The sequence below is a fragment of the Balaenoptera borealis genome (assembly GCF_965194805.1).
Source record: "Balaenoptera borealis genome assembly, chromosome: 7".
NCBI lineage: Eukaryota > Metazoa > Chordata > Mammalia > Artiodactyla > Balaenopteridae > Balaenoptera > Balaenoptera borealis.
In genome coordinates this window covers 90,742,372-90,757,122 of record NC_138864.1, presented here as the reverse complement: position 1 = coordinate 90,757,122, position 14,751 = coordinate 90,742,372, and the positions used below count along the sequence as shown (strand labels likewise).

The following is a 14,751-nucleotide window of genomic DNA, read 5'->3' as shown; positions in this document are numbered from 1 at the left end:
ACAGCATACATATATTTCTAAGAACTCTTGATATTGGAATTACTTAATACAAAATATAAAATAATTGTTTTAAAATTGCTTCAAGAAATAAAATATAGATTTAAAAACCATAAACCATAAACATAAAAAGGAATAAGAAACCATCAAAAATTATCAGCCCAATCATAAAAGAATAACAAGAACAACAAGAATAACAAGAAAAAGCAACAAAAGATTTGGAAATGAAAGAGATTATCATCAAATTTTAGAATGCATTAATGGACTAAATAGAAGATTGCATTAAAAAGAGAATTTGTGGAGTTCTCTGACCATTTGTCAGAGTAAACCTCTACCATTCTAATTGTTCCAAAATGATATGAATCAACTCTGGACTAATACAAAAAACCAACCACTCTGAGGGCTCCAGAGAGTGAACAAAAAAAGGCGGATTTTGGAGGGAAGTTGATACTTGAAGAAAAGTCCTGACGTAGGTTAGTCCATTTTTGTGGATTTGGCCTGAGGGTGGGCCATGTTCACAGCACAGAGAAAGACAGCTGAACTTGTAATAAAAAGTGCATTGCCTGTGCTGGAGAATGAGAAGAGTGTCCTGGAAAGGAGAGAGTATAGAAGGAGAACCCTGTGTTCTGTGTACAATCACTACCTAAGTCTCTACCTGGTCTAAAAATAGCACATGCAGGCATCCTGGCTAAAAGGTAAAAAAAAAAAAAAATTATACTTAAAATTGAGTTGCTACCTATTTTCAAGTGAGACAGAGATTGCAATTGGAGCCTAATCAAGGTAATTGCTTGCTAAAAAATAGATCAAAGCTTGTCAGAAGAATATAACAAAATCAAGATTCTCCACCACACAATTTTCACAATGTCCAAGATAAATTCCAAATTAATTAACATAAGAAGAACCAGGAAAATGGTATTATTCTCAAAGGAGAAGAAAATCAACTGCGATATCCCAAATGGTGGAATTATCATAAAAGAATATAAATTAACTGTGCTTAATATGGCATGTGCTTGTGATAAATTAAAGGATAGGAAATCTCAGCTGAAAAGTAGAAATTATAAAGAAGAAACAAATGGACATTTTAGAATTTAAAAATATAATAATATTTAAAATTTTCAAAATTCCCTGGATGAACTTAATGGAAGAATAGAGGTAACAAAGAAAAGTGTCAGTGAACCTGAAGATAGATGAATAGAAATTATCTAATTTGAAAAGGAGTGAGAACAATACTTTTTAAAAGAGTTTCTGACTTTTTCCCAGGATGTAGAAAGCTGGAAAGAGCATCATCACTCCAGATAATCTACAAAGTCATTACTTTAGAACCCATCAGAAAACTGAGGTCTTAGGCAGGCAACTACCCTGATGTATAAGAAAATACAGGTTCTTATAAGAGAAGATGTTATTTGAATCTTGCCTTACCTACAGTAGCACATGAAAGGAAGATGGGGCCACCATTTTGGAGAGTGAGAAGAATGAAGGTAAAAATTAATCCTAAAGCAAGCTGAAGGAAAGAAATAACAAAATAAAAATTAATGAAATTGAAGACAGAAAAAAAAAAGATATTTAAAAAAAAACAAAAGCTGGTTCTTTGAAAATATTAAAAATTAATAAAATTCTAGAAAGAATAACCATGAAAAAAAGAGAAGGCACAAATTATTAAATGAGAAATGAAAAAAGGATATTATTATAGATCCTACAGATGTTAAAAAGATAAGAAAATATTATAGCCAACTTTATGCTCATAAATTTAACAATTTAGATGAAATGGACAAATTCCTTAAAAGACACAAACCAACCTTACTCAAGATTAAATAATGTGAATTATTGTATGTCTATTAAAGAAACCAAATTAATAAATAAAATTTTTCAAGAAATAAATCTCCAGGACCAAATGGCTTCACTGGAAAATTCTAATTAACATTCAAAAAAGAAATATTACTATTTCTACATTAACTTTTCCAAGAAAAGGAAGAGAGAAAACATTTTGCAATTCATTTTTATCAGGCCAAAACCCAAACCAAACAAAGACATTACAAAGAAAGATTAATAGAACAATGTCCCTCACAAACTTAGATGTAGAAAATCCTTTGCGCAATATTAGCAAATCAAATCCGGCAATATATAAAAGGATAATATATCATGACAAAGAGGGATATATCCTGGTAATTCAAGCCTGATATACATTTGAAAAACAAATGATGTAATTCACAATATCAACATATTAGGGAGCAAAAAACATATCACATTTGAAAACCAAAAATTTGTATAGTTTTTTTCCAGAAATATTTCCTGGGATTTATTACTGAATCCATCTACTGATTAAGCCCTGAAATGTCTCTGTGGGAAGGTTTTATTTTTGGGTTTCACTTCCTTAAAATTATTAAACTATTCTAATTTTATATTTATTTTTGTTTTAATTTTTATTGTTTCTTTCTTGGAATTTGTCAACTTTATCAACATTTTAAATTTATTGGCAAAATATGTTTATACAACCTGTATTAGTTTGCTAGGGATGCTATAACAAAGTACTGCAAACTTGGTGTCTTAGAAATTTATTTTCTCAGTTCTGGATGCTAGGAGTCTGAAATCAAGGCATTATCAGGATCGGCTTCTCCTGAAGGCTGTAAGAAAAAAATCTGTTTCATGCCTCTCTAGTAGCTTCTGATAGCTCAGTTTTTCCTTGTAAGTGGCATTCCCTCTGTTTCTTCACATTATTTTCCCTCTGTGAATGTCTGTCTCTATGTCCAAACTTCCCCTTATATTAGGACACCAGTCATACTCTATTAGGTCTCTCCCCAATAACCTCATCTTAACTTGACTATACCTGCAAAGAGGACTTCAACATATCAAGTTTGGGGGACACAGTTCAATCCATAACAGTATTACTTTTTAATATCTGTAGAATTAATATCTGTAATTATCCTTAATAATTAGTTTTTAATATTTGTAGAATGTACAGTTATACCTTTTTTATTCCTAAGGTGGTTTTTTATGTTTTACATTTACATTTTACATTTATATTATTTATATTGTCAGAGGTTTTTCAGTTTTATTAATCTTTTCAGAGAATCATATTTTGACTTTGTTTATACCCTCTCTTGGATATTTGCTTTCTAAGTTATTCATCTCTGCTTGTGTCTTATGTATAATTTGCTTTTCTTTCTCTAACTTCTTGGTTAGATTCTTGAGATTTTTACATTTTATTCTTCATCACTAGTTCTATTTGAAGGTTATAAATTTGCCTCTGACCACAGCCTGAGCTTTATCCCTCAAAAATTTCACTAAAATTTTACTTGAAAAATTGTGGGGACTTCCCTGGCAGTCCAGTGGTTAAGACTTTGCCTTCCAATGCAGGGGGTGCAGGTTTGATCCCTGGTTGGGAAGCTGAGATCCCACATGCTTCAAGGTCAAAAAACCAAAACATAAAACAGAAGCAATATTGTAACAAATTCAATAAAGACTTTAAAAATGGTCCACATCAAAAAGAAAATCTTTAAGAAAAAAAGAAAAATTGTGAAGATGGAGGCAAACAAAAAGAATAATACAAGAAGTAGAGGTATCCTTTTACAAATTGTTAACTTTTTGTCTTATTTGTCCTCTCTTTCTCATCAGTAGATAGGTCTATTATTTTCTGAACTATTTGAAAATAATTTTAAATTTTATGACAGTACCCTCTGAAAAAAATTAAAGCTATGTTCCTCTAATAATAAGAATATTTTCCTATTTAACTGAAACATCATCATATCCATGAAATAATTTTTAAAATTTATTTACATAATAGTATTGTTGAATATAATATTATTTTTTTAATTCCCTAAGGGTCCAAACATATTTATTATGGTTGTTTTAATTGTTTTAATCTAATACCCTATTTTTTCACACACCTGCATACATTGGAAAATGGTAAAATGTGACTTAAATTATTTCCTAATTCTTTCTTGTCATGTTTTCTTTGACCCAGTTGATTACTTAGAAGTGCATTTCTTAATATCCAAACTTATGAGGAATTAAAAGTTATCTAACTTTGCACTTGGCCAGAGAACATATTCCAGATGATTTCAGTACTTTAGTTTTTATTGATACTTGGTTTTGGTGAGGCATATGCTCAGATCTGATCAGTATTTAATGTTCACTTGAGAATTTTGTTTGGCAAGAATTTCTGTTCTGCAAAAAATTTTGTTCTTCAGTTGTTACCAATAGTGTTCTATATTATGTCGATTAGATGAAGTTTGTTAATAGTACTTTTCAAATCTTTTATATGTTTACTACTATTTGTCTGGTTATCCTTTCAATTATTGAGAAACATGGGTTAAAAATATCTTGTGTAATTGTGGAATTATTTATGCCATTTTTTAAAGTTCTATTTTGTTACTTTATATGTTTTGAGGCTTTGCTATTAGTTGCATATAAATTTATGGATATTACATATATTTGGTGAATTAAATTTTTTTTTAAATTTTTATTTATTTATTTATTTATTTTTGGCTGTGTTGGGTCTTCGTTTCTGTGCGAGGGCTTTCTCTAGTTGCGGCAAGCGGGGGCCGCTCTTCATCACGGTGCGCAGGCCTCTCACTGTCACGGCCTCTCTTGTTGAGGAGCACAAGCTCCAGACGCGCAGGCTCAGTAGTTGTGGCTCACGGGCTTAGTTGCTCCGCGGCATGTGGGATCTTCCCAGACCAGGGCTCGAACCCGTGTCCCCTGCATTGGCAGGCAGATTCTCAACCACTGCACCACCAGGGAAGCCCTAAATTTTTATATTATAAAATTTATTTTTAGGACTTTATATTATTACACTGTTACTTGAAATTATTTTTCACTGATACTAATATAGCTATTTCAGCTTTCATTTGGTTAGTTTATACCTGGTATATGTTTTTCTATCTTTTTATTCTCAAATTTTAAATCCATGCATTTTATATGTCTTGTGGAAACTATTTTTCATTAATTGTTAATAAATTTTTATTAACATGTTTGCATTTTAATTAGAATATATAGAATTTTATATTTAGTAGAATAATTGGTATTTAATATCTAAATTTGCCATTGTACAATTTTTTGAATTTTTCCCACCTGTGCTGTGTTCCTTTTTCTCACCTTTCTTAACGTATTTCGAATTGATTATTTTTATTATTCTATTTTTCTTCTAGCAGCCAAGTAATTGTATGTGCTTTTACTATATGTACAAATTACAGTATGCATTCTTGAATTTTCATATGTGAGTTAGTACTTTTATCTCTTCCTGGGCAGCTCAAGAATTTTAAACATGTTTAATGTATTTAGTCCCCTTGAACTTGCAACTTACTTCTTATAGATGATTAAAAAGTTCTCAATCTTACTAATATTTTTGGAAATGCAGATTAAAACTATCATATGATAACTCTACACACTTACAAATTTGACCAACATTTAAAAAGTCTTATAGAGGATATAGAGCTATTAGAATATTCATATGTTGCTGAGTTGGTGTGCAAATTTGTACAATCACTTTGTAGAAGAGTCTGCTAAACAGTGAACACAAATGGTCATAGACGTAACGTTTGGAATACTTTAATACTGGTGACAACCCAAATGACTATCAACATTACATTGAATAAAAAAACTAGTGATGTATTTATATAATGACATCTTTTAAAGATGTGAAAAGTAATAATCTAGTGCTATGTGTAAAACAAGATAGGTGAATAATTCAAACATAATGTTGAGCTAAAGAAGCAAACCATAAAACATTTATATAAAGTTCAAAAATAGGCAGAATATTTAGTTGACATCCCTAAAAGGAAGTTTTTTTCTCTAAGTGGGATGGAATATAAACAGTTTTGTTGAGCATCTTAAACCATGGGGAGAAAGTCAACATACCTTCTAGTGGTTCCTATTTTCAGAGAATTTGGGAAATACAGTTTGCAAATTCTCAACCCTGGAGTCACAGAGCAGAGTACATAAAGTTGCCTTTCAGTCAATAATCAGTCCACCAGAAACTTTTTTGTTTATTTTTTTCAGATGATTCTGTTTCCCAGTCACATAGATACAGAGCTATCTTTAAAACTTCTCCATCTCTGATCATTTATAATAAATGAACTTTTCTTACTCCCTAAACAGATTTTAATTTTAAAATATTTAGAGGTACCAATTATGGCAAAAAAAAAAAAAAAGAAAAGAAACACTATGCTATGTACTGGGCAAGAAGGACTGTAAAGATAAATAAGATATTGGTTGAAAATGACATTTTAAATTTTAATTCATTCCATAGCTTAATCCAAATAGCTCACAACTCATCCCCTATAAAAAGCAGCAGTGTGGTAACAAACATATATCTTAAACTTTTATGTTTTACTTATTCTTTTAAATAAAAAAAAATTGTGCTTCATAAAATGCTTTTTGAGTCCATCATTCTGAGTCTAAAATATGAACACTTTTAATCAAACATACTTTGATACCAGGCAGTGTATTTTAAAATGTTTTCTTAACAGTAATATAATTTCCACACAAAGTTATAAATACTTAGGGATTGTGACACTGACTTTTTTTCATTTGCATTGCTCAAACATTATGCTAGACCCTTCTGTTCTTATCACTGAGGTTGCTTCCTTTCAGGAATATGTAATAGGAAATATCATTGTGACTTTAGTTTGCACAAGGTCCCAAAAAGTTCTACACACAAACACATTCAGTTAGTGAAGAGGCTTTTTTTATAAATCAGAACTTAGAGTCAATTAGACATACTAATTTACTTGAGTTTAGTGTTACTAAATTAAACTTATTGTTCTTGGCAGTAGGGAATACACAGGGATAGGATATGAGATAAATACATAAAAATGGTATATAAATTTCATTAGAAATGTATTAATCAGTTGTTGTATTGGTCCACTAAAGAGTGAGATTCTACTCATGTGTGAGAAGAGGAAAGACTGTTTAGATCCATTGGTGTGATCAGTGGTGGCTGGGAGCTTGGAGCATGCCAGCTGCGCTTCACTTAGACATTGTCATAAAATATGAGCATAGGAAAAATGCTCAAAGAGTTTTAATTTTATTGAAATCACATAGCAGACAAAAGAAAAGGAAACAAACAAAAAAAACCCCAAAGGCTGATTTGCTACTATAGATTTTTTTCCCATTCACCAGTATGGACATTTCTTTTATTCATTAATATTTATCTTTGAGGCATATGTATAAGATATTACTTCAGCTTTTAAAATTTTAGTTAGCATGTTATGAATAAAATATTTGCCCTATCTGCAATTTTTTCCTGTACTGTGTCTCTAATAGGATAACTAATTTGAATTTTTTCCTTAACTCAAGGGTCCCTTTTATAGTATGATTTAAAATCCCTTACAAGTCACTTCATAATTTCCAGCTCTTTCATGTTGTAAGTGTACTTTATCCTGCTCTTCTTTCTGCTTGCTTCTTAGACTTATGAAGAACATGAGTTAACCCATATTTTAATAATCTCCTCTCTTAAGGATTTCATGTAAAAGAGCCACTTTAACTTAGTAATCTAAAATGACACCACTAAATGGAAAAATTTGAAGACTTTATAGTGATTAATATCTAGTTATAATCAAAAACAATGACAATTAAACTATACTGGAATATCTGATTTTTTAAAGTCTAAAAATTTCAACGATAAAAATATTAATTATGATAGAAATATATATTGCTTTTTGAATGTGAAATATTTCAGAACTGAAATATTTTTACATTCTTTTTTTCATTTGAAGTTTATAAGTTAACAATGCTTATAGTTTTGTTGCTTCCAACTTTATATTTGTTCCTTTCCATATTTTAAAAAAGTGAGCTAAACTCAGGTTTGTTAAATGGTCTTTTGGATGAAACTGAGGAAAACAGAATTTCCAGTGATTAGATTACAATATTATGCCAGAGGACAGTTGTTCTACTCTTCTTTATGAAGTAAATTAAGATCTCTGCTGGAATGACCTCAGATGTCTGTCCTTCTTGCAAAAAGGTGATGCTGAAATTCAGTTGAGGCCTTTTATACTTTATATCTATGACAATTATTAATAAACCTCAGTGTGAACTGGTTCTGAAAGAGAGAGAATATGAGAAGTGGGTGAGAACCTACAAATGTAGGGAAAACTATGCAACATCTGTGAGTGAAGACAGAGAAACGTGCTATGTAGGAGTAGCTCCAAAGTAAATTAAGATGCTGTTGGAGAAGGAAGGAAATAATGAGCTAACTTCATTTATGAACTTTATTATTTTTAGCAACTGTATAACTTTTTTAGATGCTCAATCTTTAATATTCTTCTCTAATTACTAGAATATAAACCTACAGAAGAACCTCAAACATTTGGTATAGATAGGTAAGACAGAGCAGAGCTTGTTAAAAGAGAGTGGTGTGGGGTTACAGTAACTTGTCTGAAGATAGTGCTGAAATCTGACGTGGAGAACATTAGAGGTGGATAGAAAGATGGAGGAAGAGGCATAGATTTTTAGTGGAAGATAATTTTCAAGTGGATGAATTTTGAGTTCAGCTGAAAGATTAAAAGAAAAGATACTAGTTTATCTGTCACAATCAAATGTGCTTCAACAAATTCTAATTGAAAAAAACTCATTTCACCTTCCAGATTATCAGGAATAATTTCAACCAGGAATGATAGTACACAATATCCATTTTTCATGACTTCAGAGTTCTGTGCTAAATGGACAACTTGCTTACTGTGGTGATCCCTATTTGATACTCACCCAACATACCATAAACTTTTACTTATAACTTGTCTAAATACTTGGAGGTTTATAGCTTCTTTTAAATTCCCTCCTTTTGGGCCAGTGTTTGGTGAGACTGTAATCTTATTTTTTTTCCCCTAATGGGTTTTTCATGACAGTTTATCTACATATTCCACATCACTTCATTTTCATGTGCTTGTCTGGAATCTGCATAGCATTGGTTACAACTGAACTATCAAAATAATTAGGATTAGACCAATTTTTAACTTTCTGCAGTGTGCTCCCCTCAATTGCCTATATGTTCAAAGGCATTATCATCTATCAGTTGATAAGACAGTGTTGAATCGACAGAGATTTATATCAAGTAGAATATGTGTAGTTGTATTATTTTTAATTAACTGATTGATTAATTAATTAATTTTGGCTGCGTTGGGTTTTCATTGCTGCACGTGTGCTTTCTTTAGTTGCGGTGAGCGGGGGCTACTCTTCCTTGTGTGCGGGCTTCTCATTGTGGTGGCTTCTCTTTGTTGCAGAGCATGGGCTCTAGGTGTGTGGGCTTCAGTAGTTGTGGCACGCGGGCTCAGTAGTTGTGTCTTGTGGACTCTAGAGCACAGGCTCAGTAGTTGTGGTGCATGGTCTTAGTTGCTCCACGGCATGTGGGATCTTCCCGGACCAGGGTTCGAACCTGTGTCCCCTACACTGGCAGGCGGATTCTTAACCACTGCGCCACCAGGGGAGTCCCTGGTAGCTGTATTCTTATTTTCACCTTTTCCTTTCCCCAAGCATTGTAACACTATGCATATTTACATGCAAATTCTGAATCATTAGCAAACACTTTTGTGAACTGTATACACTAATGTCAAACCTTTTCTTAGAAGAACTATGCGTTTACATAATGGAACTAATCCTGATAATAGAAATTTAAAAATGAATTCTTTTTTTAAAAAATTCTTATTTATTTATTTATGGCTGTGTTGGGTCTTCGTTTCTGCGCGAGGGCTCTCTCCAGTTGTGGCAAGCGGGGGCCACTCTTCATCGCGGTGCCCGGGCCTCTCACTATCGTGGCCTCTCTTGTTGCAGAGCACAGGCTCCAGACGCGCAGGCTCAGTAGTTGTGGCTCACGGGCCTAGCTGCTCTGCGGCATGTGGGATCCTCCCAGACCAGGGCTCGAACCCGCGTCCCCTGCATTAGCAGGCAGACTCCCAACCACTGTGCCACCAGGGAAGCCCTAAAAATGAATTCTTAAGTAATATTTAAATAGATGAATCTGATCACAGCAGGTAGAAATTTCTCTATTAATTTAGACTAGTACTTTTTTATGCTTCTCAAAAAAAAGTTTATCTTCTCTTTTCATTTTTTTTTTATCAGTGAGTTGCCTATTAAATTCTTGAGTTCTTGGCATAGAAATTTCATGGACGTCTGTAGAAACTCTATGAAGAGAGATGAATTATTTTATAATAAAAATGATGAGTTCAATGATACATTTGTTTAAGCTAACAAACATAGAGCGGCTTCTTGATATGCTGTAATAATGGTATGATGACACTTCATGTTGTATATATGTGTGTGGATGTGTGTGTTGAGAGTGGTGGGGAAAGGGTGAGAGCAACCACTTCCACAAACCATTCCTATCCAGAAATTTTCAGAAGCTTCAGTGTTTCATCAATTTACTTGAAAAACATCTGTGATATTTCTGTTTCCCAGACTTGTGGGGGTGGAGTCATCAGCGGCATCTTCTACTATGATTTCAAAATGATACAATATAGTAACCATTTCAGTGATACTGTTTTCTCTATAAATGCCATCCACATTCTTTCTCTTCCTTTTCTGAGTCTCTTTCTATTTCTGTTTTGTATTAATTTTCATTTTAAATTTTAATATAGCTCTTTTTAAAATAAGTGTTGGCTAATATTTGCTTACAGTGAACGCTAGTTCAAGTAAAGTCTTGCACGCATTGTATACATATATTAATGTATATAAACAACATAATTATGGTAATTAGTAAGCTGCATTTTATCTTAGAATGTTTCTCAGTCAAGAATCCTGTCATTTGAAAAGGCTATATTCATTTATTTAGTTATCTTCTAATGCCATTGTATTTAAATTTCCCGTTCTAATATGCTTGCTTTAGACTGGACTCCTAAGGAGGCAGAAGAACAAGGGGTATGGAATTAAGGAACAATATGAAGTCAGGGAATTGAAAAAGTAAAAATTCCAGAGAGAGGCTGAGCAAACAAGAAAAGAAGTCAAACAAGGAAAGAAGTATTCCCTGGGGGAAATGTGGAAGATAGGACAATCATCGATTATAATTATGTTACTCTTAGAATGTGTAAAGCACATGTGCCATCTGTCACTCTGCTCAAGCCGTCACATCAGTGATCTGATAGGTACTGCTGTTTCCTCAGAGGGGTTTCTTTTAATAACTCATGATGAAAGAATATGGCGGGATATTCCGAGGAAAAGAATGGATATTTGGGGGAAAATTGTATCAGTGGAGAATATGGTCTCCAGCATCACAGATCCCAGCGGTATGATTCGCCTCTCTGTAAGGAGCAAGTAGAATTTGGTTGTGTCCCATGCTAGTTTGGTTACATCCACTTGATAATTTGAGTTCAGGCAAATAATACCATTGAAGGGATATATATATGTATAAAATTTATGATTTTGAAATACTTTTATAAGGACATTATTACCAAAAATGACTTTGCTAAACCTGATTTTTAAATGTGACTAAGTTTTGTGTTAGGAATTGTAACTGATAATAATCAATAGGTGACACACGTTGTCTGAATAATGAAACATTTTAATGAGTGCACTAGGTCCCCATGTTTTGATTAATATGCTCTTGAGAAGGTCCTTATTGTTGACAGTACAATTAAATTTTTTTTAAAAAAGCATTTAACTTAAAATGTTCATGATAGGCATGAAAGAACGCTCTTTCGTTTTTCACATCCTCGTCGTTGTATATTTTGCTTCTAGTCATCTGAAATTACTTTTTAATAGGATGCTTATTTTGCTTATCTCTTAATTTCTCAGCGAAATTTTTCCCAATAGTTTTTAAAAACATCATTCAGAGCGGGTCCTTCTGTGAAAATCAAGGGAAAAGAGATACTTTAACTAGAACGACTGACCCAGAAACTGCACCTTAACTTTCTGCTAAAGACTATTTAACCACTAAGTCCACAATAAGCAGAAGTTTTGTGAATACCTCTGTTCTGAACATTTGTGAATATTCAGAAGGTTTTGGCCCTTTCTTTTTTTTAAACTGCTTGGTGAGTCTGATATCCTTATGGTAAGTTTATAGGGACCATGACAATCTCCTTGTTGCATATCCCATTTTTTCCCCCGTACTTTCTCATTCAACCTCTAACATACAGCATCCAAAGTAACCTTGGCCATGCCTGTATGCCATTTAGTGCTCTATGTTTGCTGTTGCTTATCTGGTATTTGTGTGCATGTTTGTGTATTTAGGTATGTGACATACATAAATTCTAAAACTCTGAATTATTTTTGTAGTAGTTAACATTTTAAGATGCTGAGTTTTCTTCTCTCCACACTCCCTATAACTCATTATTTTTCACCTACTATTCTTTTGGCAGTGATAGCATTCCATAAGCTCCATTATGAGTTTGAAGTTGATATAGTTTAAGAAAAATAATTCAATTGAAAAATTCATGATAAGGAGCCCAGTAGTGCAAGTTGAATACAAACCTTGATTTCCAAGATCCAAATAAGTCTGAAAACTAATTTTTTTTTGGCTGCAAAACCTGACCTAATTTGGCTTCAAAATTTGACTTCAAAGAATGACATTGGTTTATTTATAGTCTTTACTTATCTTTCTCAGTCTGAATATCCATACAGTTTTCTACAGCATTTTTAGTGTGTTGGATCTTGGGATGCTGTCCCAGATTCTGCTAGGGTGCTGCTTAATAGGCAGTAAATGCGTTTTATTACCTTTTTAGTATTTAGAAAAAATACAGCATTTGAAAACCCATCTGACCTCAAATAGTTCAAATAAAGAACTGTGGACTGAAAAACTCTGGTGAGAAAAATCAGCAATATATTTTTAAATTGAGTATTTAGTTGAAATGACTTTAATTCCTCAATGGAGTCAAGTCAGAACTATTACTTCAGTGCTTTTCTTTCCATCTCATTTCATAATAGGTAACATCTTAGCACAGTGTGGAGAAATCCCTTGCCTAGTGGAGAGAAAGGAGATGGGGTAGAACATTATAATAAAAATAATAATCTGTAGAACAATAATCTAGAGAACAGATTATTTTCTCCTTGTTTTTCTTTCTCTTCTTTTATCCCAACATTTTACATATTACTATGGAAAGAATGCCCATGAAAACAACACTGTATCAGATTTAGTGTTGTAATGTATTGCAGTTTGTATTGAAAAAATTAAAATATAATCAAACAAAAACATATTTGATATGTAGATTGATTACATTAAATACAACAAACATTTAAAAACACTAAATGGACCTTTTCTTCAAAAAAGAGCATATGTCTGCATGAAATTTTGCATGCATTAAAAAGAAAATCAGTCTCATTGAATCCCTCCAACTAATCTATGAAGAACCTTGGTCCTAAAATATGCCTGAGATTGTGCAAAGGATTGATGCAGGTTCTGCACCATGGTTCTGGTCATTGAAATATTCCAAGTCTAATAGAGGATACAGACAATTAGACAAATTACACAGTTTGATACAACAATTCTTATAATCAGCATAAGTACAAAGTGATATTGTACCACAGAGGAAGGAATAACTGACACTTTACAAGGTTTTCGTGGAGATGACATTTTATTGAACAATCACAAGAGGGGTATTGTAAAGAAATATGAGGGAGGAAGCCTGGAGGAGTCTGGAGAATAGCTGAACTAAAAAGCATTGTGTACTCTTTCCAAACACAATGTTCTAAATTCAGTGACTGTATTTTCAGAAACAAAACAGAACAAAATTTTAGTTTCTCAGTCTGGTTTTCCAGAATCCATTCATTTGTTCAGTAAATATTTGCTGAATATCTTTCCTGTTCTCTGCTAGGTCTTAGAATGTGGAGCAAAGTGACACAATGTTTGTTGCTAAGGAGCTCATTGTCCCATTAGAGAGACAGCCAAATAAACAATCAATTGCAGCATGACTTACAGGGACTGGGCACTGCGGTGACATTTTGGCTAATGAGCAATGCCAAGTCATCTCCTAAATTTCCACTGAAATAGCCCTGAATGTAGATACACAAATCTGGGCAACAATGCTACAAACTAAAGAGAAGAACTAAGTTGGTGTCTGGAGAGATTTACAGATACCTCTGTACTATACCTGCTCTGCCTTCTGACCCAGAACATCCCAAATTGCTGTCCCTAAATCTGGGACTCAAGGATGTTGTCAGGTAGAATTGCACTGGAACTGTCAGAGCTGGCCAGAATCAGGCTCATTTCTTAAAACTATTTCTCTCACATTTTGTTTTTTTTAGACGCGCCGTGCGTCTTGCGGGATCTTAGTTCCCCAGCGAACCCGGGCAGTGAAAGTGCAGAGTACTAACCACTGGACCACCAGGGAATTGCCTACATTTTCTTATTCTGTATTGGTTTTAAGACTGTAACTCCTAGGATTCAATAGTATCAGTCAGTGTTCTTAGTGGCAAGCAAGAGAAACTAATTCTCTTGTCTTAGGCAAAGAATTTATTAGAAGCATAGTGTATAGAATTTCCTAGAAGGCTGAGAAACTCGGTGAGGAGGTAACAGTGCTCCAAGCCACAGGACACTGCAGCTTGTACCCCTGAAAATAATGGAATGGGGCAGTGGACACCATCACTAGCATCACTAACACTGCAGCCAACATTGAAACTCATGTAACAGCCAGAGAGGGTTCTCTGTCTAGCTGTCTCTTTATCATGGCAACAGCAACCTTTCCAAAGTCCAGAGTAAATGCGTATGATTGATGGGTTCTGAGACACAGACCTGCACCCCAGCTACAGAGGAGGCTGAGTGAGGTAGTCAGGGTCTAGTCTAGTTATAAGACCAAGAAACCATTTAGTCTTACAAATATATTGGATCTGTAATGC

At 33.4% G+C, this 14,751-nt stretch overlaps 1 long non-coding RNA gene and 1 pseudogene across 2 annotated transcripts in view; both read right to left on the bottom strand.

Annotated features, from left to right (window-relative positions):
- The window catches only part of LOC309632549, a 428,412-nt gene that overhangs the window by 279,980 nt on the left and 133,681 nt on the right, over window positions 1-14,751 (bottom strand). The window lies entirely within an intron of this gene.
- The window catches only part of LOC309632643 (akirin-1 pseudogene), a 30,248-nt pseudogene that overhangs the window by 12,319 nt on the left and 3,178 nt on the right, over window positions 1-14,751 (bottom strand). The window lies entirely within an intron of this gene.